The sequence below is a fragment of the Mobula birostris genome, chromosome 16 (genome assembly GCF_030028105.1).
Source record: "Mobula birostris isolate sMobBir1 chromosome 16, sMobBir1.hap1, whole genome shotgun sequence".
Lineage (NCBI taxonomy): Eukaryota > Metazoa > Chordata > Chondrichthyes > Myliobatiformes > Myliobatidae > Mobula > Mobula birostris.
Window position 1 is genome coordinate 1,898,308 of NC_092385.1, and position 25,170 is coordinate 1,923,477.

Genomic DNA, 25,170 nt, shown 5'->3' on the forward strand with positions numbered 1-25,170 from the left:
AATCCCGACAATGGACACAGTGTCTCATGAAGAAAGGTTGCACAGGTCAGGACTGCATTTGCTGGACAAATTGACTGAAACACGATGTTCTGAGGGTCGTGTCAGCATTGTAGAGTCCAGGACAGGGGTCTCAACTTGGGGTCCACAGACTCCTCGGTTAATGGTAGGGCTCAATGGCATAAAAGAGTTCGGGAAGCCCTGGTTTAGGACTAGTGCTATTTAGAAATATGAACTCGCCTACACAACAAAACTGAAGTTTGTTTTAGGCAGGTTGTGATTCTTTAGCATTTTCATTGTCAAAAGGTCAAAGTCAGAAAGGGGAAGCAAAATTGAATTTTAATGAGCGAGGGGTGAAAACTCATCAGGGCTTGATAGGAACGCAAAGTTAAAGTTACAAGAACACAATCTCAGAGCAGGTTTGAGGAATATCGGGGCTTACTCCTGCTAAACTGCTGGTTATTATGTCAACCAGCTCTCATTGGCTTTGGTGGAAGTTCTGACATCCCAGTAGCACAAAACGTACAACAAAGATACCATTCCACTGTGCAAGGCTCTCCCGCAGGAAGAGGGTTTAAAGACATCATCCCACCAGGTAAGACACTCTCGCTGGGTGAGGACTGCAAAGATGACATCTTACTGGGGAAAGACTCACTGCATCACGAGGATTTTTAGGGGTTGGAAAAAAATGTCAAGAGATACTTAAAGAAAATTCAGAGGGGTGACAGCACCCTCACCCATACTGAGAAATGGGTCTCTAAACATCACATCATTCAATGACGTGAACTGTGAAATCCCTACCAACCGTCTGTGCCATGTTGCTCTTTTTAAATTGAGACCCTCGTGGTTTTTATGCAACTAAAGACAGGCAAATCGATGTGGGACATACTGGGCAAGGTATTGACAGCTCAGACTGGCCTCTTATCCTTTTATACATGCAGAGATGACTACCCTAGTAGACCAGCCACAGCATAACACTGGCACCTCATTCTCAAATACAAGGCGACTTTTTAAAAATATCGGCAAATACACAAATGGCTGCCCAGGACAAAATGGATAGGACATCAGTGAAGCTTTGTATCGTCAAAATGAAATTTTGAGAGTCTTAACAGACACTGAGAGGTTCACTCCGGGGGGGGGGGGGGGTAAGAAATACAGAACTGGGGTACAGTTATAGGTTTGTGAAGCTTCACAATTCTTTACTGCAAACTTGTCTATGGAAGTTCTCAGTCATTCAGGTCATTGTATATCAAGCAAATCAAAGCAACTGGACTTGCTGTGTTGTCTAGAAGAGGTTTTGTTATCAAAGGGACACTCCTTTGACGATAACAAAGCGCACATTTTGGACAGGTGGTTTGAAAGAGGGGTTAAAGCCATCCTTGTCAAACTGGAAAACCCATCCCTGAACAGAGGGGGTGGGATACAACACCACCCATCAGCTACTTACAATGCAGTCCTAACATCTCCATCCCAGTGTCTCCACAACAGTTCACATCGTCATTCATGCAAAGACTAATGACCCTCTCATTACCTCTACGACTCTTAACAATGCTCATGTGATTGCTATATCTTTAAACTCAAGAGTTTATAAACCAGAAAACTGCCCACCATGGATCAGAAATGAAGTAGTCTCTAATGAGTGGCGAAATGTCTTCCAGACAACACAGCAAGTCCAGTTGCCTCAATTTACTACTGCCTGATATTTACTGCAAACAGTAGAGACTACCAGTCCTCAAATACAGCCAAGACCGGAAGCTGATTTTTGACTGAGAAGAAAATCAAGGATTTAAGGATACAGAAAGGAAACGGACCTTTTGGCCTAACCCATCCACGCTGACCCAAATGCCCATGGTCCTGAAAAACGTTGTTTACAGTATACCAGCAGTTACAGTCGAAATGACAATAAACAGTGACTTGATCTAACCTAGTCTCGCCTGCCATATTAGCACACCTAATTTAATCCCTTTTAAACATTTTAATTTTACGCACCTCTGGCAGCTTGTTCCAGATACTGATCATGTGGAAAGCTTCCCCTCAGTTGCATTTTCAATCTTTCCCCTCTCACCTTAAATCAATTCCTCCAGTTTGACTCTCCTACCTGGGAAAGAGACCTTGACCATCCATTTTATCTATGTTCCACCTGATTTTATATAGCTCTACTATCTCACCCCTCAGGTTCCTGTGCTCATGGTTGGAAAGTTCTGAGAATTGATTGTTAGGGATGAGATTACAGAGTACCTGGAGGCACATGACAAGAGAGGCCAAAGCCAGCATGGTTTCCTGAAAGGAAAAGACTAACCTACTGCAATTTTTTGAGGAAATGACAAGCAGGGTAGACAAAGGAGATACAGTGGATGTGGTGTACTTGGATTTTTAGAAGGCCTTTGACAAGGTGCCACACATGAGGCTGCTTAGCAAGATAAGAGCCCATGGAATTACAGGGGAGTTACTAGCATGGGTGGAGCTTAGGCTGATTGGCAGAAAGCAGAGATTGGGAATAAAGGGATCCTATTCTGGCTGGCTGCCAGCCAGTTACCAATGGAGTTCCACAGGGGTCAGTGTTGGGACCGCTGCTTTTTACGATGTATGTCAATGATCTGGACTATGGGATTAATGGATTTGTGGCTAAATTTGCCGATGATACAAAGATAGGTGGAGGAGCGGGTAGTGTTGAGGAAACAGACAGCCTGCAGAGAGACTTAGATAGTTTAGGGGAATGGGCAAAGAAGTGGCAAATGAAATACAATGTTGGAAAGTGTATAGTCATGCACTTTGGTGGAAGAAATAAATGGGTAGACTATTATTTAGATGGAGAGAGAATTCAAAATGCAGAGATGCAAATGGACTTGGAAGTCCTTGTGCAGGATATCCAGATTGAGTCAGTGGTGAAGAAGGTGAATGACATTCATTTCTAGAGATATAGAACACAACAGCAGGGATGTGATGTTGAGGCTCTATAAGGCACTCGTGAGATCACACTTGTGTGCAATTTTGGGTTCCTTATTTTAGAAAGGATATACTGACATTGGAGAGGGTTCAGAGAAGATTCATGAGAATGATTCCAGGAATGAAAGGGTCACCATACGAGGAACGTCTGGCAGCTCTTGGGTTGTATTCCCTGGAGTTCAGGAGAATGAGGGGGATCTCATAGAAACATTCTGAATGTTAAAAGGTCTGAACAGATTAGAAATGGCAAAGTTATTTCCTATGGTAGGGGAGTCTAGGACAAGAGGGCACGACTTCAGGATTGAAGGATGTCCATTTAGAACAGGGATGCGGAGAAATTACTTTAGTCAGAGGGTGGTAAATCTGTGGAATTTGTTGCCACGAGCGTCTGTGGAGGCCAAGTCATTGGGTGCGCTTAAGGCAGAGGTAGCTAGGTTCTTGATTAGCCAGGGCGTCAAAGTGTATGGGGAGAAGGCAGGGGAGTGGGGACAACTAGAAGAATTGGATCAGCCCATGATTGAATAGCAGAGCAGAATCGATGGGCCGAATGGCCTGCTTCTACTCCTATATCTCATGGGTTAACTCAGTCCCAGCTGGTCAGGCTGTTATACCTGCAGCCTCAACAATATCCTTATGAATCCTTTCTGCACCCTCTGCAGTTTAATGGCATCCTCCCTACAGCTGGATGACTAGAACTATGCTCAACATTGCTAGCGTGGTCTCACCAATGACTTGTAGAGCTGTGCCACAATGTCCCAACGACTGATGAAGGGTCTTGGCCCAAAATATCAACTGTATCCGTTTCCACAGATTGTGTGTGTTGCTGTGGGTTTCCAGTACCTGCAGAACTTCATCTTTATGATTTACAATATTTGGTATCCTGACCGATGAAGTTGAGCATGCCAAATGCCCTTTTCACCTCCCTGTCTACCTGTGACATCATGTTCATGACCCCCCAACTCTCTATTCTACAAGAGTGCCAGGGGGCACGTCAGTTACTGTGCAAGTGCTGTCCTGGATGCAACGTCTCACTCATCACGGTTAAGTTCCATCTGCCATCCCTCAGCCCACTCAATTGGTGCAGAGAGATGCTGTTGACCACACCTCAGTTTTGGTGTCATCCACAAACTTACTATCCATGTTAACAACCGTGCCATCCAAACTGTTAATGTAGGTGGCAAGCAGCAGTAGACCCATCTCTGATCCCTTTGACGCTGGTCACAGACCTCAAAAATTAATAACAATTCTCCAGTGCCACCCTCTGCCAGCTTTCAGGAAACAGAGTTTGTATCTAATTAGCTAGCTCACCCAGGATCCCAGGAGATCTCACCGCCAGACTTGTTTACACCTGTCCTTGTCAAAAGGCTCGCTGCAATGTAAACATCTACTACCCAGCCTTCATCAACGTTTCTCACTCCCTTCTCAAAAACTTCAGTCAAACTTGAGACACTGCCATGCTGACCATCTCTTACCAAGTCCCTGCTTTTCCAAATGCATTAAAATCCTGGTGCTCAGAAAAGCCTCATGGAATTTCCCCACTGGTGACTTTAGGTTCACCAACTTGTAGTTCCCAGAATTGTAGGCACAGCATTACAGACAGACAGCGTAGCCATCCTCCAGTCTTCTGGTATCCCTCCTCTGATACAACAACTCCTGCCAGGCCCTTGGAAATTTATTCCCTGGCTTCTCACCTGATCAGGACCCAGAGATTCACCTGATCAGAGACACCAACAACCTGATAGCATGAAAATCGATTTCTCCAACTCCCAGTAATTGCCCCCCCTTCACCATTCCTGATCCCCCCCCACCACCTCCCCACTTCCCTTTCCTCCATCCCCTTCTTCAGTCCTTTATCTCTTTCATCTATCAGTTTCCCAACTCTTTACTCTCCTGGTTTTACCCATTACCTGCCGTTTTGTACTTCCTCCTCCCCTTCCTCCACCTTCTTACACTGTCTTCTCCCCTTGTCCTAACGAAAAGTCTTGGCCTGAAACGTTTCCACAGACGCTGCCTGACCTGCTCAGTTCCTCCAGCATTGTGCTGCTCTGGATCTCCAATGTTTATTCACTTACCTTAACACTTTGGGTTCCTGAACTTTCTACACAGCAAATACAGATGAGAAATACCCATCTTTCCCTCATCACCCATTTGCTTCTTTGTCATTTGCAGTTAGCTTATTGCCCCTTATTTCCCAACCCTCAAGGGATTCACTTTATCTCTGTACCCCTACCTGACAGACAGCCTGACCAGAAAAAGGAGGCATCTGTAGCAGTCATCAATCCTGCCAAGCTTTCCCTGAGCTCTTTTTATTTTTAAAAAAGCCTCCCACTCGTAGTGGGCCATAACTCAAATAGCAATGAGTCAGAGTACTGGAAGGAGGTAGAGAGATTATTGACATGATGTCATGACAGCAACCTTTTCCTTCAATGTTAAGAAGAGAACTGCTGCACCACAGAAAGCAACTGGGTATACACATGGCAACTGCACACAGCCACAGACAACATATCGTGGGAACCAGCCTCTCCTCCATAAACTGCCAACACTTCCCGCTGCTTCAGTAAAGTGGCCAGTATAACTGAAGACCACAACCACCCCAGACACTCAAGCTTCTCCCTCCCATCAGGCAAAAGATACAAAAGCCTGAAAGCACGTAATGACTCGATCTCATTATGGTCTTGCACCTTATTGTTTACCTGCACTGCACTTCCTCTGTAGCTAACTATTATACTTCTATTCTGCATTGTTGTTGTTGTGATGACAAGGTTTTCACTGTATTTCAGTACATGTGACAGTAACTGCAGTGTAGTTAGTGTGACGCTAACAGCTTGGTGAGCTAGAGTTCAATTCTGGCCTCCTCTATGAGCACATTCCTTTCCTCCAGCTTCCTCCACAGTCCAGACACATACTCATTAATAGATCACCCGGTCACTGTAAGCTGTCCTGTTAGGGTTAAACTGGCAGGTTGCTAGGTGGCGAGGCTTACGGGGTCGGAAGAGCCAGCTCCGTATTGCTTCTCTCAAATAAATTAAAGACCAATACCCCAGGGCAAAGATGCCCAATGGAGGAGGATATTGCAGGGAAAGTTTGAAGGGGCCTGCAACATAGACTGAGCAGTGGTGACAGAGATACATAAAACTGTAGCATTTAAGAGGCTTTAGAAAGGCCTGTAAATGCGCAGGAATGGAGGGAGATTGCTCCCATTCAAGGCAGAAGGGATTAGTTTAATTGGCCTGGTGCTCAGCTCAGCCATTGTGGGACACAGGGCCTCAGTGCACCGTTGTGTTCTAACCTCTTCTGTGGCAGTAGGGACAGATTCTAGGGACATTTAAGAAACTCAGACATATGGATGAAAGAAAAATGAAGGGCTACGTGGGAGGGAAGGGTTAGAACAGGGGCTCCTAACCTTTTATGCCATGGACCAATAACAGTAAACAAAGTGTCCTTGGACACCAGGTTGGGAACCCCAGTAGGTCAGCACAACATCATGGGCTGAAGGGCCTGTACTGGTCTACATTCTATTCCTCTGATACAGGCCATCTCTGCCCAGGAACCTGAACCCTCTGCCCTGCACCAGCACTAGATGGGTATTTCTCATTCATTTGGAGTGTCCTTAGCTGTGTGAGTGTGTGGGGCACAGGGAAAAACCCAGAGACGACCAACCGAGGTTCTGCTTTTCAAATTTCTCTCCAGCTCCCTCGATTCACTCTTTGTTTAAACTGTGTGGTTGGTACCTGTGGCTGTTCACCCTCCACCTCAATGTTCTGCAACCAGGGACATCCTTGACAGTGACACCAGGAAGGTAATGCACTACCACGGAGCCTTGCTTGTAGCCACAGACTCTTATTTGATGCCAGTCCCTCCGCTTCTCCCCCAGCACAGCTCTCCCAGTCTCCAACCTTAACCACTGTACGAGCCAGTCCTTGTAACACAGCTCTTCCCCAAAAGGACGTCTCCCCAAACCGTCTAAAACAAGATGCTTGTTAGCGATGGGTTTGTGCACTCTGCCTATTCCCTCTCTTTTCCTCACAGCACTCCCCCTGCTCCCCCCCAAGACCACGACATTTCAGGCGTGACCACCTCACTGAAGCTCCTGTCTGTCATGCTCTCAGGTGGGAAAGAGCAAGGTGCTGGAATGAGGCCACAGAATATCCAAGCAGGCTTGGGGTCACACTGCCCACTTCCAATTCTACGTTACAGGATGCACTGACGGTTAGAGCGGGGACACTGATGAGCACAGTAGCATGAGAGAGATGCACAAGACCAGAGTACACAGCCACAGGGCAGAAATGGATAATACAAGGGGGCGTCGCTTTAAGATGACTGCAAGGACAGTTTGAAGTCACAGGTAGTTTTTTTTATTACAGAATGGTTGTAGAGGCAGGTACTTTAGGGACATTTAAAAGACACATGGATGATAGAAAAATGGAGGGCTAGGTAGGAGGGAAGGGTTAGATTGATCTTGGAGTGGGTTAAATGCACAGTACAACATCATGGGCCAAATAGCCTGTAATGTGCTATACTGTTCTGTGTTCTGGGAATGACAGAAGCACAAGAACATGATAATAGGAGGAAAAGACCGGGGCATCTCACTGAACTGTAGATACCTACCAGAGTACATCATACTGTATTCCAGCTGCCACTTCTCTGCATATTTTCTCCTAGTCCAAGTCCTTCTGTAGCACCTCTGCTTCAACACTACCTACCCCTCCACCTTTCTTCAAATTATCTGCAATCTTGGCCACAAAGCCATCAACTCCATCATCCAAATCACTGACAAATAATGTGAAAAGAAACCCCCATCAACACTGACTCTGAAACACCACTGGTTACCAGGCAGCCAACCCTCCAGCCATCTTTCCTGTAATGCCATGGGCTCTTACCTTGTTAAGCAATCCGTCAAAAGCCTTCTAAAGATCCAAATGAACAACATTCACCGACTCTCCTTTGCATATCCTGCCTATTATTTTCTCAAAGAATTCCAGATCCGTCAGGCCAGGTTTCTGCTTAAGGATACCATGCTGACTTTGGTTTACTTTATCATAAATACTCAATTACCCCAAAATCTCATCCCAGTCTCATGACAGACTCCAACACCTTTCCAACCACTGAAGTCAGGTAACTGGCCTTCAGAGATGCAGTAGAGAGTTGGCCCTTCCAAACCTTTGAACTGCACCACCCTGCAACCCATGACAACTCAGTTTAACCCTAATCTAATCACAGGACAATTTACAATGACCAATTAACCTACCCAGTACTTCCTGGGCAGAAAGAAGAAACGGGAGAAAACCCATGCATTCCCCTGGGAAGGACGTACAGACATGCCGGGAGTGAACTTCGCACTCCAACCCACCTAGCTATGATAACACTGCACTAACCACTCTGCTACCGTGGTGCATGTGACTTTGGTAACCTTTTTTATATCATTAGCCAAATCTCTTCCATGTTTCGTCTTGCTTTTTAGCTGCTTCTTAAAGAGCTTCCCAATCCTCTAACTTCCCACTAATTTTTGCCTGTTAGATGCCCACTCATTTGCCCTTTAGAATACTTCACCTTTGGGATGTATCTATCCTGAGCCTTCTGAACTGTCCTCAAAGCTTCAGCCATGATTATTCTGCTATCATCCCTGCTAGTGCCACCTTCCCATCAACTTTATCTAGTTCCTCTCTCATAGTCAAACTTCATTGATCCCGGGGGAAATTGGTTTTCATTACAGTTGCACCATAAATAATAAATAGTAATAGAACCATAAATAGTTAAATAGTGATATGTAGATTATGCCAGTAAATTATGAAATAAATCCAGGACCAACCTATTGGCTCAGGGTGTCTGACCCTCCAAGGGAGGAGTTGTAAAGTTTGATGGCCACAGGCAGGAATGACTTCCTATGACGCTCTGTGTTGCATCTCAGTGGAATGAGTCTCTGGCTGAATGTACTCCTGTGCCCAACCAGTACATTATGTAGTGGATGGGAGACATTGTCCAAGATGGCATGCAACTTGGACAGCACCCTCTTTTCAGACACCACCATCAGAGAGTCCAGTTCCATCCCCACAACATCACTGGCCTTACGAATGAGTTTGTTGATTCTGTTGGTGTCTGCTACCCTCAGCCTGCTGCCCCAGCACACAACAGCCTCATGCCTCAGCAATTCCCTTTACTCCACTGTAATACTAATACATCTGACTTTAGCTTGTCCTTTTCAATTATCAGGGAGAATTCCATCATATTATGATAAAATCCTACCCTGCCTTCCCAGCAAAAGGGCAGGGCAGAGTGAAGGTTTGTTGGAGTGCAGATGAAAATGGGAGCTATGAGTGTAGGGCCGATGACACACTGGGGTGTTCAGCAGGTGTTGAGAGCTGGGGTTGTAGGAATGACAGAGTGACATGTGAATAACTAAAAACAGATCTGCAGCTGCTCAAAACCTGAGAGAAAAACAGAAAATGCTGGAAATACTCAGCAAGTTAGGTAGCATCTGTGGAAAGGAGACAGAGTTAACATTTGAGATTAATGACATTTCAAGTGAGATGCGGGTGCTTTATGGTTCTGATAGGGACCTTTTCCAGGGGAGAACGGGGCTGGGGGAAGGAGAAGAGGAAAAAAGCGGGGGAGAAAACAGAGGGGAGGGGACGTGGGGCGAAGGGGAGGCCTCAGAGGCAGTGAGCGGAATGCTACCCGCATCCACCTCCAGACGAGACTCGGCGCCCCTCCCTGTCCTGCAGCCTGGCCCGGGGGAGGAGGTGCAGCCACTCACCCAGGGAGGCCCGCGGCCTATCACCGAGCCACCGTTCCTCGGGCCCCGCCGCCGCCGCTCCACCGCCGGCTCGGCGTCAGCGCGTCATGCAGCCGGGAACGCGCACGCAAACGGGCGCCGTGGCGCAGAGGGAGCGAGCGCGCTGAAACGTAGCGTCTACAGGCATCGCCCGTGAGCGTCCAAGGAAGGCGCGGCCTCCCGCCCGTGGCCCCGCTGCTGGATCCCGCGCCGGGGAAGAGCCCGAGGCTCAGGCTCGGGATCGGGCCCGCGCTCGGCCGCGCCACCGTTCCGCCCTTCCTGCGGTGTCCGCCCACCGGCCGGCGACGTCCTGCCGCCCGGCCTGGCCTTACCTGAGCCTACGGGCCGCAGTATCCCGGTCCCCAGCGCTCGGCTCACTCGCCACGGCTCCCGCACACTCCGCCGCCCGCCCTCTTATTGTGTTTCCGTCCGTCTAAAGCGCCCACTCCGCCATCTTACAGCCCGCCCGCCGCAGCCAATCCGCGCCCTCCAAAACCCTCATCCAATCCGCATCGGCCGCCCGCGGCACCCCACCCAATCGGCGCTGACGCCCGCGCAAGCCTCGCGATACTTTGCTGTCGACCTGGCGCTTCTTAAAGGGCCGGGCGCAAGCGGCAGTTCAGCCCATCCCCATTCGTACTAGCATGGTCCAGCCACTGTCAGCTATAGATGCAGGGGACCAATAATCACCCACGCTACAGAAGGTCCATTCGGTCCGTCCCCTGCCGGACTAGAAGGAGGCCATTCAGTCTCTGCCCTGCCGTACTAGACCTACCCATAGTAGCAGGAGACCATTCATTGCTCCAGGCTCTCTAACCAAACTTAGAATCATGCTATTATCCTGGTATTATTCTACAAAACTACAGCAAGTCTCCTCGGAGTTCATAGAGACACGTAGCATGGAACAGGCTCTTCAGCTTATTTACTGATGCCAGCCACAGCGTGATTCTGAGCTGGTCCCATCTGACAGCATTTCAATCTTTAAATCTCCTGTATCTCTATTAAATGTTGTAATCATACTTGCCTCCATCACTGCCTCTATGTGGAAATGCTGCCCCTGAGATTCCCTTTAAATCATTGGTGTTTCCGTAAGACATAGGAGCAGAATTAGGCCATTTGGCCCATCGGGTCTGCTCTGCATTCAATCATGTCTGACTCTTTTTTCTCCTCTCCTCAGCCCCACTCCCTGGCTTCTCCCTGTAACCTTTGAGGCCGTAATGACTGCCTTAAATACACCTGGCCTCCACAGCTGTCAGTGGTAACAAATTCTCCAACCTCTCACTAATCTATCTGACCTCTGACTAATTTCTCTGAATCTCTGTTTTAGATGGATGCCCTCTCTATCCTAGGCTATGCCTTCTTGTCCTAGATTTCCCACTATGGAAAGCATCCTTTCCACATCTATTCTGTCTACTCCTTTCAACATTGGAAATGAGATCCCCTCAACCTTCTGAATTCCTGCAAGGGCAGACCCAGAGCCATCAAACGTTCCTCATTTCATTCCTGGAATCATCTTTGTGAACCTCCTCTGAACCCTCTCCAATCTCAGCACATCCTTTCTCAGATGAGGGGCCCAAAACTGTTCACGATACGCAAGGTGAGGCCTCACCAGTGCCTTATAAAGCCTCAGCATCATATCCCTGCTCTTGTATTCTAGACCTCTTGAAATGAATGCTAACATTGCATTTGCCTTCCTCACCATTGACTCAACCTGCAAGTTAACCTTCAGGGTGTTCTACACAAGGACTCCCAAGTCCCTTTGCATCTTAGATCTTAGGATTTTCTCCCCATTTAGAAAAATATTCTGCACATTTATTTCTCTTCCTTAGAAGTCTGTAAAGATTTGACATGACATCATCTAAAACTCTGACAAGCTTGGAGTATTGTGTGCAGTTTTGGTCCACCTGGAGTATTGTGTGCAGTTTTGGTCCCCTAATCTGAGGAAAGATATTCTTGCCATAGAAGGAATACAAAGAATGTTCACCAGATTGATTCCTGGGATGGCAGGACTTTCATATGATGAAAGACTGGATCAACTAGGCTTGTACTCGTTGGAATTTAGAAGATTGAGGGGGGATCTTATTGAAACGTATAAAATCCTAAAGGGATTGGACAGGCTAGATGCAGGGAGATTGTTCCCGATGTTGGGGAAGTCCAGAACGAGGGGTCACAGTTTGAGGATAAAGGGGAAGCCTTTTAGGACCGAGATTAGGAAAATCTTCTTCACACAGAGTGGTGAATCTGTGGAATTCTCTGCCACAGGAAACAGTTGAGGCCAGTTCATTGGCTATATTTAAGAGGGAGTTAGATATGGCCCTTGTGGCTAAAGGGATCAGGGGGTATGGAGGGAAGGCTGGTGCAGGGTTCTGAGTTGGATGATCAGCCATGATCATAATAAATGGCGGTGCAGGCTCAAAGGGCCGAATGGCCTAGTCCTGAACCTATTTTCTATGTTTCTATAGATGTTAGTGGAGAGTATATTGACTGGCTGCATCACAGCCTGGTATGGAAACACCAATGCCCTTGAATAGAAAACCCTACAGAAGGTAGTGGACACAGCCCAGTACATCACGCGTAAAGCCCTCCCCACCATTGTGCACATTTACAAGGTGCGCTGTTGCAGGGAAGGACCTTACCACCCAGGTCGTGCTCTCTTTTCGCCACTGTCATATGGAAGAAGGGATGGGAGCCTCAGGACCCACACCATCAAGTTGAGAAGTAGTTATTAACCCTCAGCCTTGAACCGGTGGGGATAATTTCACTTGCCTGTCACTGAACTGTTTGCACAACTTACGGACTCACTTTCAAGGACTCTTCATCCTGTGTTCTTGATATTTATTGGTTGTTTATTTATTATTATTATTTCTTTTTTCCTCTTTTGTATTTGCACAGTTTGTTGTGGTCTTTCGTTGATCCTGTTCTGTTTCTTGGATTTATTGTGAATACCCACAAGAAAATGAATCTCAGGCTTGTATATGGTGAGATATATGTATTTTGATAATAAATTTACTTGAACTTTCAACTAGAACAGCAAGCTAGTTGATCTGTGCTGTGCACTACATGCACTTTGCATTATATTTTACTAATTTATTTATGGTAATATTTTAGTTTATGCAATATGTGTGTTATATATTTTGTGGGTGCACCCTGCTGCAGAGGAATGTTGTTTCATTTGGATGATCATAAACTAGAACTTGTACTCCTGTCTGTGTGCTACGCCTCCCCCGGGGTTGTCTCATTCACCCTGGAAATGGTGTCCTGCATTAACTTCCCGAAATAGATGGATGAGAGGGTTTTAGAGGGCTATTGTGGTCGAGGTAAGGGATTGATGGGATGAGGCAAAATAGGAGGTCGGCCTAGACTAGAGGGGCCAGAGAGCCCGTTTCTGTACTGCAGTGCTCTATGAGCCGGTTAAATTCCCTCTGCCATTCCATAAAACATCAAAGCAGAGTCAGGCCATTCAGCCCATCAAGCTTGCTCCACCATTCCACTGTGGCTGATTTATTATCCCCTCAACTCTATTCTCCTTTTTTCTCTCCATAACCTTTGACACCCTGACTAATCAAGAACCTTACAGCCACTGCTTTAAATATACCCAGTGACTGGGCCTCCATAGCCATCTGTGGCCATGAATTCCACAGATTCACCACCCTCCAGCTAAAGAAACTGCTCATCTCTGTTCTAAATGGACACTCCTCTATTCTGAGGCCGTGACCTCTGGCCCTAGACAACAGGAAACATCTTCTCTGCATCCATTCTATCTGGACCTCTTGAAATTCGATAGTTTTAATGAAATCCCTCCTCATTCTTCTAACCTTCAGTGAGTACAGGCCCAGAGCCATCAAATACTCCTCACACCTTAATCCTTTTCATTCCTGGAATTATTCTCGTGGGCCTCCTCTGAGGCCCTGTCCATTGCTAGCACATCTTAGATAATTCCTCGGCCGATGAAAAACCAACTAGTATTGACAATCTGATAGAATAGGAGCAGATGGAGTGATTTAACTCCTTAAAGACTAACACACCACATGCCTTCTGAACCACCCTGTCATCTTGCACAGTTACTTTAAGGGATCTGTGGACGTGTATTCTATGTTCTTGATCCCAGAGTCATGCACTGAATATTGGGGTTGTAATATTATGTTGTGGATGTACAATACATTAACAAGGAAGGCTGAACTTAGAACACTGCAGGCAGTTTTGCTTATGCTGTTTTATAGGAAGTATGTCATTCAGATGCAAAGAGGAACACAGAGAATTACAAGGATGTTGGTAGGATTTGAAGGGTTAATTATTGGGAGAAGTTGGACAGGCAAGGATTTTTATCCTTGACCCTTTTGAAGTGTATAAAATCATGGATGGCACAGACAGGGTTAATGCACAGTGTTTTTCCAGAAGGGAACAGTTAGATCCGGTGTTCACAACCTTTCTATGTCCTGGACCAATACCATGAAGTAAAGTTGAGAACCCCTGGGTTTGATTGATCTTGGAGTAGGTTAAAATTTGGCACATCATGGGCCACAAGGCCTGTACCGTAGTGCTCTGCCCTACAGTTTGTCTTATGTAGAACAGAAACTATGACAGCCAGAAACATCCAGTTCCATTAGCACGGTAGTGTAGCAGTTAGTGCAACACAGCGTCCTCGGTAAGAAAGTTTATAAGTTCTTCCTGTGTGGATGTTTCCAGCTTCCTCCCACAGTCCAGAGATGTACCAGTAGGTAGGTTAACTGCTCATTGTCAATGATCCTTTTATTAGACTGGGTGTTAAATTGTGGCTTGCTGGGCCTGAGGTCTGTTCTGTGCTGTATCTCTAAATCAGGGGTTCATGGAGGGCTCTATGGCATAACAATGGTTGGGAAACCCTGTTCTAAATAAATGATATCAAAACAACGGTATAAGGATCATGCACAGGCAGATGTGGAGATTAAAATGCCACATGATTGGTGCAGATGTGGAGATTAAAATGTTATCATGATTGTGCAGATGTGGAGATTAAAATGCTATCACGATTGGTGCAGATGTGGAGATTAAAATGCTATCACGATTGGTGCAGATGTGGAGATTAAAATGCTATCACGATTGTGCAGATGTGGAGATTAAAATGCTATCACGACTGGTGCAGATTGGAGATTAAAATGCCACATGATTGGTGCAGATGTGGAGATTAAAATGCCACACGATTGTGCAGATGTGGAGATTAAAATGCTGTCATGATTGGTGCAGATGTGGAGATTAAAATGCTATCACGATTGGTGCAGATGTGGAGATTGAAATGCCATCACGACTAGTGGGCCAGTGCTATAATGTTCCATCCTGTCTGGAAGCAGTGCATCAGTGTTTGACCTGGCGGAGGCGTCGTGTCCCTGGGTGGTGGGGGAGGGAAGAGGTGATAACGCAGGAGTGCCATTGTCTTGGGAGCATGGACAAATGCCGAGAGACACATAATGTTACTGGATACAAGAGTCACAGATAGAGAAATCCCTTCAAAATGCCGAAAGGGTAGGTGAAGGAAATGTGTCTGATGTGGGAATCATGTCAACAATCACAGAGAATGGTCTGTTGAGGGTGGAGGCTGCCGGGAACTCTGAACCTTGTTCTGGCCCAGATCCTGGCGAGGGCCGAGTGAAGGACTTTGTCCGTCATAGAGAGAGGAAGCCATGCATCAGGAAGGAAGACAATGTCAGAGGAACTGAAAGAATGGCAGGGTTGAAAAATCACCGAGATAACCATGGGGCTGTAATGAACATTTGTGGTGAGAAATTCCTAGTCACAGTCACAGTCACAGTCATAGTCACAGTCACAGTCACAGTCACATAGTCATAGTCACAGTCACATAGTCACAGTCATAGTCACAGTCACAGTCAGTCACAGTCACATAGTCATAGTCACAGTCACATAGTCACAGTCATAGTCATAGTCACAGTCACAGTCACATAGTCACAGTCACAGTCATAGTCATACTTTATTGATCCCAGGGGAAATTGGTTTTCGTTACAGTTGCACCATAAATAATAAATAGTAATAAAACTATAAATAGTTAAATAGTAATATGTAAATTATGCCAGGAAATAAGTCCAGGACCAGCCTATTGGCTCAGGGTGTCTGACCCTCCAAGGGAGGAGTTGTAAAGTTTGATGGCCACAGGCAGGAATGACTTCCTATGATGCTCTATGCTGCATCTGGGTGGAATGAGTCTCTGGCTGAATGTACTCCTGTGCCCAACCAGTACATTATGTAGTGGATGGGAGACATTGTCCAAGATGGCATGCAGCTTAGACAGCATCCTCTTTTCAGACACCACCGTGAGAGAGTCCAGTTCCATTCCCACAACATCACTGGCCTTACGAATGAGTTTGTTGATTCTGTTGGTGTCTGCTACCCTCAGCCTGCTGCCCCAGCACACAACAGCAAACATGATAGAGAGATCCCGAAAATGGTCAAAGAAAGGCTATGTGAAGGAGAAAGCAGATATCTAGCTGGCATTTGAAATTTGGAATTGGATTGTTGCCTGAATTGTGCAATAATGAGAGGTCGGACAGATTTGGATTGGTTTCTTTGAAGTGGGTGAGGCTCCCTGGCAGGAGATCTGATAGAGAGTCACAAGATTATGGGAGGCATTGGTAGAGTAGAGAGACTGTACCTTTTTCCACTAGGATTGAAATGCCTTATACTAGAAGGCATGCATTTAAGGTGAGAAGGAGTAATTTTAAAGGAGATGCAAGGGTCAAGTTTTATTTATCCATGCAGAAAACGTGGGGAGTCTGGGGTGGTGGTATGGAGACCTTTCTGAGTCGTTCAGACAGGCATGTGAATGGAGTTGTGCAGGCAGAAGGTATTAGTTTAGTTGATCACTAATTAAACTGATTCTAACATCGAAAGGTACAGCTCCGGAACTGGCCCTGCGGCCCACAAAACCCATGCTACCCACATGGTCCGTCTCCTACAGTCATGTGCCTGTCTCAATGCCACCTTAGTCTAGAACAGAGTCACAGAACAGGACAGCACAGGAACACAACCTCCAGCCCAAACCATCCACGCTGATCATGTGTCCTTCCATCTAATCCCCTAACAGTGAATTATCCAAATGTATTTTAACTGTTGTTATCGTACCTGTCACAACCACTTCCGCTGGCAGCTCGTTCCAAATGGTCACCATTCTCTGCGTGAATTTCCCTCGTTTTGGGCGGCTGTTGTTTCCCCCTTGCATAAGCATTTCGCTAGCGTTAGCAGGAAACGAGGCGCTCAGCATGAAAGCGAGCCGATAATGAGACGGTGGTGAAGTGGTTGTAGCCTAACAAGGCGGGACCGAGAGTCGTTTCGCGGTCTAGTTTACCGGCGGAGAAAGCGAATTGAGTCGGAACGCAAATCTAGAAAGCCCGGGGAAGGTCCAAGCACACGTTAGGCGCTATCTGGTACATCAGGCGCAAAGTGTTCACTTTTAAGCATTTAAATAAATACTATCACTTAATCTTCAGTCGTTGAGTAGTTCTTCCCCGCTTAGAAGTATAATAATGCAGCCTCTGCAATGTCAGTCTTGCCTTATGTCCGGATTCACGGAAAATTGCTCCCCTGGGGTGTTCATAGGCGAGAAACGTTAGCTAATCCAACACCTCGAGAAGAGGTTGAGGAGGAGATAGCTGACCTGCGATGTTTAAGAGAATTGGCAAATATGCTACCAGATATCCCTTAGGGAGAGAGTGTGCACTGAAAGAGAGGCACGGGTTGAGACTCCAGACCAGAAAGAAAGAGACAGGTAGGCGAACGTGGGAAGGAGATGCACACTGTCCGGGGGTTATCAACTCCAGAGCTCCAGATGTCCAACCATTTTGAACATCCAGCGATGCTTAGCAATAACCATGAAACCTGAGGTGGTCGGCAGGACAGAGCAGCCCCAAAGGACCTCAATTACCGTATCGGGAGTTGAAAATCAGGAGGGTACTGACAAGGAGTCTCGTACGGTTTGAAACCTACTCAAGTACACAACTGACCTTCCTGGACGAGTAGATAAGCTTCTGGCTAGAACTGGCGTGGATCCAGTAGTCATTGGCCACGCCGGAACAAATGACATAGGTAAGGGCAGACTGTCACAGTCAGAAGATGTTAAAGGTGGGGTTCCACGGGGATTGGTTTTGGGGTTACTACTGATGACACAAAATTAGGGAGATAGCTGATAATATTCAGTTGGTAGAATCAATAGTTAGATCGAAATCAAATCCAGATGTAGGCAGGTAAAGGGCAGATAAAATTTAATGTAAGTAAATGTAAAATATTACATATGAGAAGTAGAAATATTAGATATAAATATACAACTGGGGGTCTTGAGTTAGAAAATGTGTTGTATGAGAGGGATGTGGGCTCCCTATCAACATCTGGAATAGGAAGGCTAACAGATCGTTGAGCTGTATAACGCGTTCAGTGGAGTTCAAGTCTGGGGATGTTCTCCTTAAACTGTGTTATGTGTTTCTGAGGCCACATCTTGAATATTCTGTACAATTTTGGTCTCCATATTGTGTGAGGGAGGTGAAGGCACTGGAGAGATTCCAGAGAAGGTCGATTAGACTCATTCCAGGGTCTGCAGGGTATGAGGTATGAAGAAAGATTGGAGGAATTTAATCTTTTTAGCCTAAGTAGATGCAGAATGAGAGGAGACATGATAGAAGTGTTTAAAATCATTAAGGGTATAAGTATGGTGGATGCCAGCAGATACTTTAAAATTAACCCATCAAGGACACGGGGCCAAAGGTGGAGACTGGTTAAGGGGAGATTTCAGACTAACATCAGGAAGCATTTCTTTACACTGTGAGTTGTGCACTACCTAGTGTGTAGTTGTGAGTCATACCTTGGAGACTTTCAAATCTAAACTCGATCATTATTTCAACACACGATGTGAGTCGGAATTTGGCAAGCTTCGTTGGGCCGAATGGCCTGTTCCTGTCAAAAACTTTCTAATGTTCGATTTTCCACTCAGCTGACAGAGGGGTGGCACGGTAGCCTAGTGGCTAGTGCAAGGCTTTGCAGCACCAGCCAAGAGTTCAATTCCTGCCGCTGCCTGTACAGTCTTCCCGTGACCACGTGGTTTCCTCCCACAGTCCAAAGACGGACCGGTGGGTAGGTTAATCGGTCATTGTAAATTGCCCTGTGATTAGGCTAGTGTTAACTTTCTAACTTCTAGGCAGCACGGCTCAAAGAGCCGGAAGGGCTAACTCTGTGCTGCATCTCAACGAATAAATAAATGGTCGAGGTGAAACTCTTACGCATTTGGGTAGGCACACGGAGGGGAGCGGCTTAGAGCTACGGGCCAAATATGGGCAACTAGGACTAATAGGGGAATGCTGTCATCAGCATGGATCAGATGGGCTGAAGGGCCTGTTTCCATGCTGAATTACACTGTGACCTTAAATCGATGCTCTCCACAGTTTAGATCCCCTTCCCTGGGGAAAAAGGACTGTATTTTTACCCTATCTCTGCCCCTAATGATTTTACACACCTCTATATTTACCCTCACTGTCCTATGCTTCAAGGAATAGGAACACAAGAACTAGAAGCAGGAGTCAGCCATCGAGCCCGCCATTCAATAAGATCCTGGCTGATCTAGCTGTGGACTCAGCTCCACTGGCCTGCCCTTTCCTCATAACGCTTACTTCCCCTGCTATGCAAAAATCTAACTCTGTCTGAAATATATTTGACGCTTCCCTGGGCAGACAATTCCAGATTCACTACTCTCATGGAAAAGCATTTTCTCCTCATCTCCATTCTAAATCTATTCTCACAAATCTTCTCAATTTTTTTTATGCCAGGAGAGGAATTTTGGGGCTGTGTTCTTTTTTTTTTGTGCGGGGCAAGGATTTGGGATTTGATGTGCCTGATCCATTTTGTTCGTTTTTGTGTAAGGGGACAGATTTGAGGGTCAACGTGCCTGATCCGTTTTTGTGCTAACTTTCTTGGTTTCATAGCTACCCAGAGAACTGGAAAATATCAGAGTTGTATACTTTGAAAATAAAATGAACCTTTGGAGTATGCCCCATTCACAGCCTGCCCATGGGCCACATCTCCCCATTCCACATCCCATGTCCATTTCTCCTTCCCATTCCGTCTGTCCATGGGCCACATTTCCCCATTCCACATCCCCTGTCTGTCCATATCTCCTTCCCATTCTGTCTGTCCACAGTCCATATCTCCTTCCCATTCCATCTGTCCACAGTCCATATCCCCTTCCCATTCTGTCTGTCCATAGTCCAAATCTCCTCCCCGTTCCCTGGCTGTTCACAGTCCAGATCCCCGCTCCCCCATCGATAAGGTACAGTGAAGCCATTCATCGCTAAGTCAGATTAAAGATGAATAAATCACCAAGACTCAATGGAATCTACAAAGAGGAGCTGGAAGGACTCAAGACTTGCTGTCAGGCAAATAACCACTTCCTCAATACCAACAAAACAATGTAGTTTATTGACTTTTGGAGTACCTTTGGAAAGCATCCAGCCCAGAAGGGGTACCTGGCTGCGTACTAAACACCTGCACTGATCAACTGGCTGGAGTGTTCACAGGTATCTTTAACCTCTTGCTTCAGCAGTCGGAGGTACCCACCTGGCTTTGATTATACCAGTACTTACAAAAGTGGTAATCTGCCTCAATGACTACCACCCAGTATAATTTACATGCATTGTGATGAAGTGCTTTGAGAGGTTGGGGATGAACCCTATTAACTCCTGACTATAAAGCAACTTGGGTCCCCACTCCAATTTGCCTACCATCACAACAGGGCCACAGAAGATACCTCCTTTTACAATTTGATCCTTCATTTCCTTACTTGCAGACCTTTGGATTGGCAACATCTTCACGATCTCCAGCGGCGTAGGAGTACCACAAGACTGTGTGCTTAGCTCCCTGCCCTACTCATTTTACACCTTTGTTGTGTGGCTAAGCACAGCTCTGCTGCCATGCTCAAGCTTGCTGATGACACCACTGTCGTTGGCTGAATCAAAGGCAGTGGCAAATCAACATACAGGAGGGAGATTGAAAATCTAACTGAGTGGTGCCACAACAACCTCTTACTCAATGTAAGCAAGACCAAAGAGATGATTATTGATTTCAGGAGGTGGAAACCAGAGGTCTATGAGCCAGTCCTCATTGGGGAAATCAGTGGTGGAGAGGGTCAGCAACTTTAAATTCCTCAGTGTTATCATTTCAGAGGCCCTGTCCTGGGCCCAGCATGCAAGTGCTATTACAAAGAAAGCACAGCAGCACTTACACTTCCTTAGGGGTTTACAAAGATATGACATGACATGACATGACATCTAAAGCTTTGACAAACTTCTATAGCTGTGGTGGAGAGCATATTGACTGGCTGCATCATAGCCTGTTATAGAAACACCAACTGGAAATTCTACAAAAAGTGGTGGATATGGCCCAATGCATTAAGGATAAATCCCCCCACATTATTGAGCACATCCACACGGAGCAGTCACCAGCATCCAGCATCAGGCACCCCCACCATCTGGGTCACGCTCTCTTCTCACTGCTGCCAGCAGCCTCAGAGCTCACATCATCTGGCTCAGGGGTGGGGGGGGGGGCGCAGGGTGCAGTTACTACCCCTCAGCCATCAGGTTCTTGAAACAGAGGGGAAAACTTCACTCAACATCACTGAAACGTTCCCACAACCTGTGGTCTTACTTTCAAGGACTCATCTCAGGTTATTGATGTTTATTGTTTATTTATTTATTATTTTCTTTCTTTTGCATTTGCAGAATCAGCTGTCTTTTGCACACTGTTTGTCTATCCTGTCGGTGTGGTCTTTCATGGATTCTGGTATGGTTATTGGATTGAGTATGCCAAGAAAATGAATCACAAGATTGTATATAGTATACAACTTTGATGCTCAGTCCATTGTTAGAATCAGAATATTGCTGTTCATCTCCCCATGTGGTCTGACAAATTGTACTGGTACAGCTGTGGAGTGGCAACAGGGGAGGACCTGGAGCTACACGGACCCGACTGGGCAAGAACAGCACATCCACTGCCCTGCAGAGCATTAGTGAACGAGATGGATTTATACAACCCTGTCGTTTTCATGGTTATTACCATGTAAGGGACTACAAAGTATTGTTAAGACCACATTTGGAGTGACCTCTCCGATGCCAGCACATCCTTTCTTGGATAAGGGGCCAAAATTGCACACCCACTCTACATTTAGAGTACCCTCACACGGGCAGCCATGAAAACAACAGGGTTGTATAAATTCATCATTCACTGATACTCTTCAAGGGAGTGGATGTGCAGTTTTGGCCCCCTAACTAAGAAAGGATGTGCTGGCATTAGAGCGGGTCCAGAGGAGCTTCATGAGAATTTTCCTAGGAATGAACTGGTTAACATATCAGGAGCATTTGATGGATCTGGGCCTGTACTCGCTGGAGTTTAGAAGCTTGAGGAGGGATCTCATTGAAACCTATTGAATATTGAAAGGTCTAGATAGAATGGATGTGGAGAGGATGTTTCCTATAGTGGGTGAGGCTAGAGGCAGAGGGCACATCCTCAGAATAGAGGGATGTCCATTTAGAACAGGAATATTTCTTTAGGCAGAGGGTGATGTTACCAACCACCCATCCTCCCCAACACCCCTGCAATGCTGTCCTGCATGGAGGGACCACAGAGCCCCTCTGCATCCTGAGAATCTCCTGCTACACCCTCTTCAGCTTGGCAGATCCAATTTTTCCCCCAGCCTCAATTTGCTTTCTCCCATATCCCTTCATGCCCTGACCAATATCAACCTTTGCCTTAAATGTACATAAAGACTTCCAATGAATTAGGGACCTGAATTCCCAAATCCTTTTATTCTACCAAATTCCTCAGTGCCCTACTATTCACTGTGTAAGACCGACCCTGGATGGTTCTACCAAAGTTCAAAACCTAGCACTTGTCTGCATTAAATTCCATCTGCCATTTTTCCAGCTGATGCAGATCTCTCTGCAAGCTATAATAACCTTCCTCACAGACCGCTACACCCCAAATCTTGCGTCACAGCAAATTTGCTGATCCAGTTAACCACATTATCATCAAGATCAATGATCTTGATGACAAACAACAGACCCAGCATCGAATCCTATGGCACACCACTGGTCACAGGCCTCCAGTCAGGGGCAACCCTCTACTACCACTCTCTGACTTCTCCCACAAAGCAAATGTCTAAACCAATTTACTACTTCATTCTGAATGACGAGCGACTGACCCTTCTTGACCAGCCTCCCATGTGGACCTTGTCAAGTGCTTTACTAAAGTCTGTGTGGGCAACATCCACTGCCTTGCCTCGATCCACTTTCCTTGAAAAACTCTACGATTGTTAGACACGACCTACCATGCACAAAGCCATGCTGACTATCCTTAGTCAGTCCATGTCTATCCAAATACTTGTATATCCCATCCCTTAAAATACCTTTAAATAACTTTCCCATAGCTTTTGTCAGACTCAGCAGCCCATAGTTTCCTGGTTTAGGTTTAGAAACTTTTTAAAAAAACCACAGAACAACATTGACCATCCTCCAACTCTCTGGTACCTCCCTTGTCACTAAGGGTTATTTAAGTATCTCTGCTAAGGCTCAGGTAATTTCTGCACTTGCCTCTTGTGGGGTTCAAGGGAACACCTTATCAAGCCCTGGGTATTTATGCACCCTGATTTGCTCATGGTATCAAATACCTCCTCTGTAATCTGTACAGGGTCCATGAAGCTGATGCTGCTTTGCCTCACTTCTATAGACTCTGTGTTCGTCTCCTGAGTAAATACAGATGCAAAGAATTAAAGATCTCCCCCATCTGTCTGGGCTCGACACATTCCGGTCTTCCAGAGGAAGAATTTTGACCCTCGTAATCAATTTGCTCTTAACACATCAGCAGAATCTCTCAGGATTCTCATTCATCTTGTCCAAGGCAACTTCATGCCTTCTTTTAACCTTCCTGAGTTTTATTCTTAAGTGTCCTCTTATACTCCATAAACACCTCTTTTGTTCCTACTGCCTATACCTGTAATGCTCCTTTTTTTCCCCCTCTTATCCAGGGCCTCAATAGCTCTTGAAAACTAAGGTTCCCCACACTTACCTTTTCCTTTTATTCTTACAGGCACAACATACAAGCTTTGTACTCACAAAATTTTGTTTTTGAAAGCCTCCCACTTACTAAGTACACTTCTGCCAGGAAACAGCTGGTCCCAATCCATGCTTGTCAGATCATTTCTGATACCATCAAAATTAGCCTTTTCTCTGATTTAGAATCTCAACCCATGGACCAGAACAACCATTTTCCATATTTACTTTAAACTAATGGCATTCTGGTCACTGGATACAAAGTGCTTCCCTTCTTTTGACATCTGCCCTGTCTCATCCCCCGGTAACAGATCCAATATCGCCCTCTCTCATTGTGGCTTCTTTGTATTCATGAACTTTGACAAACTCTATCCTGTTTAGTCCTTTACACTATTGGACTCCCAGTCAATGTAGAAAGTTAAAAATCACCTACTATAACAACCTTGCTTCTTACAACAGTTCATCATCCCTTTACAAATTTGTTCCACTAAATCCCTAGGACTGTTGAGTGGTCTGTCATTTAGCCCCACTAATGTAGTCATACCTTTCTTATTTCTCAGCTCCACCCATTATGCCTCAGTAGTTGAGTTCTGTCCTGATGGAGCACTGCTGTGACATTTCCCCTGACCAGTAAACCAGCTCCCCCACTTTAATACCTCTCACTCTGTCACTTCTAAAATAACAGAACCCCAGAATGTTGAGCTGCCAGTCCTGCCCCTCCTGCAACCAAGTCTTACTAATGGCTACATCACAATTCCAGGCGTTGATCCATACCCTGATCTCATCCGCCTTTCCTGTGACCTTTTGATTCCTGACTTTTCTGAGGTCTTTCCAACAAATGCCTCCACAATTTCTCCAGTATCTGCTCTGGCACTCTGGCTCCCATTCTCCTGAAACCCCACCGTGCAGCATTAACAAACCTCCCCACTGGTATCCTGGGTATCTGTGTGGCTTCTCATTCATTTACCCTCATATGTTGTAATACTCACCCACCTTCGAACACGATCACCCATCAATCCATTCCCAGGGCATCTGGAGTAATCCCGTCACACTTCCTGTTCCCTGACCTCTCTCCCCCGCCCCCCCCCCAGGCTTTGTGTACCTGTTTGAGGCTAAACCTCTGTGTGGGACTTAACTGAGGTGAGGATCCCAGCACATACTGCAAAGGCAGAGACATCTCCAACAGCACCATAGCATCCATGTCAGTTACACAGCACAGGAACAGGCACTCAGCCCAACTCACCTGGGCTGACCAAGATACACATCCGAGTTAGTCCCATTTGGCCCAGATCCCAATATATTTTTTAATGTAATTGTATCTGCCTGAATGCTTCCTCTGGCATTCCATAAACCTACCACTCTCTGGGAACAAGTTTCTCTTTAGGT

The 25,170-nt window shown here is 46.0% G+C and overlaps 1 protein-coding gene across 4 annotated transcripts in view; it reads right to left on the reverse strand.

Annotated features, from left to right (window-relative positions):
- The window catches only part of LOC140210930 (transcriptional regulator QRICH1-like), a 60,946-nt gene extending 50,751 nt beyond the window's left edge, over positions 1 to 10,195 (reverse strand). For 3 of the 4 annotated variants that reach the window (XM_072280198.1, XM_072280200.1, XM_072280199.1), the window contains exon 1: positions 10,048 to 10,195. The gene's annotated coding sequence lies outside the window, so the exon portion shown is untranslated. Of the gene's footprint in view, positions 1 to 9,697; positions 9,783 to 10,047 lie in introns of those variants that run through there. The other variant, XM_072280201.1, reaches the window with a different exon arrangement.
- Positions 10,196 to 25,170: the final 14,975 nt, after the last annotated feature.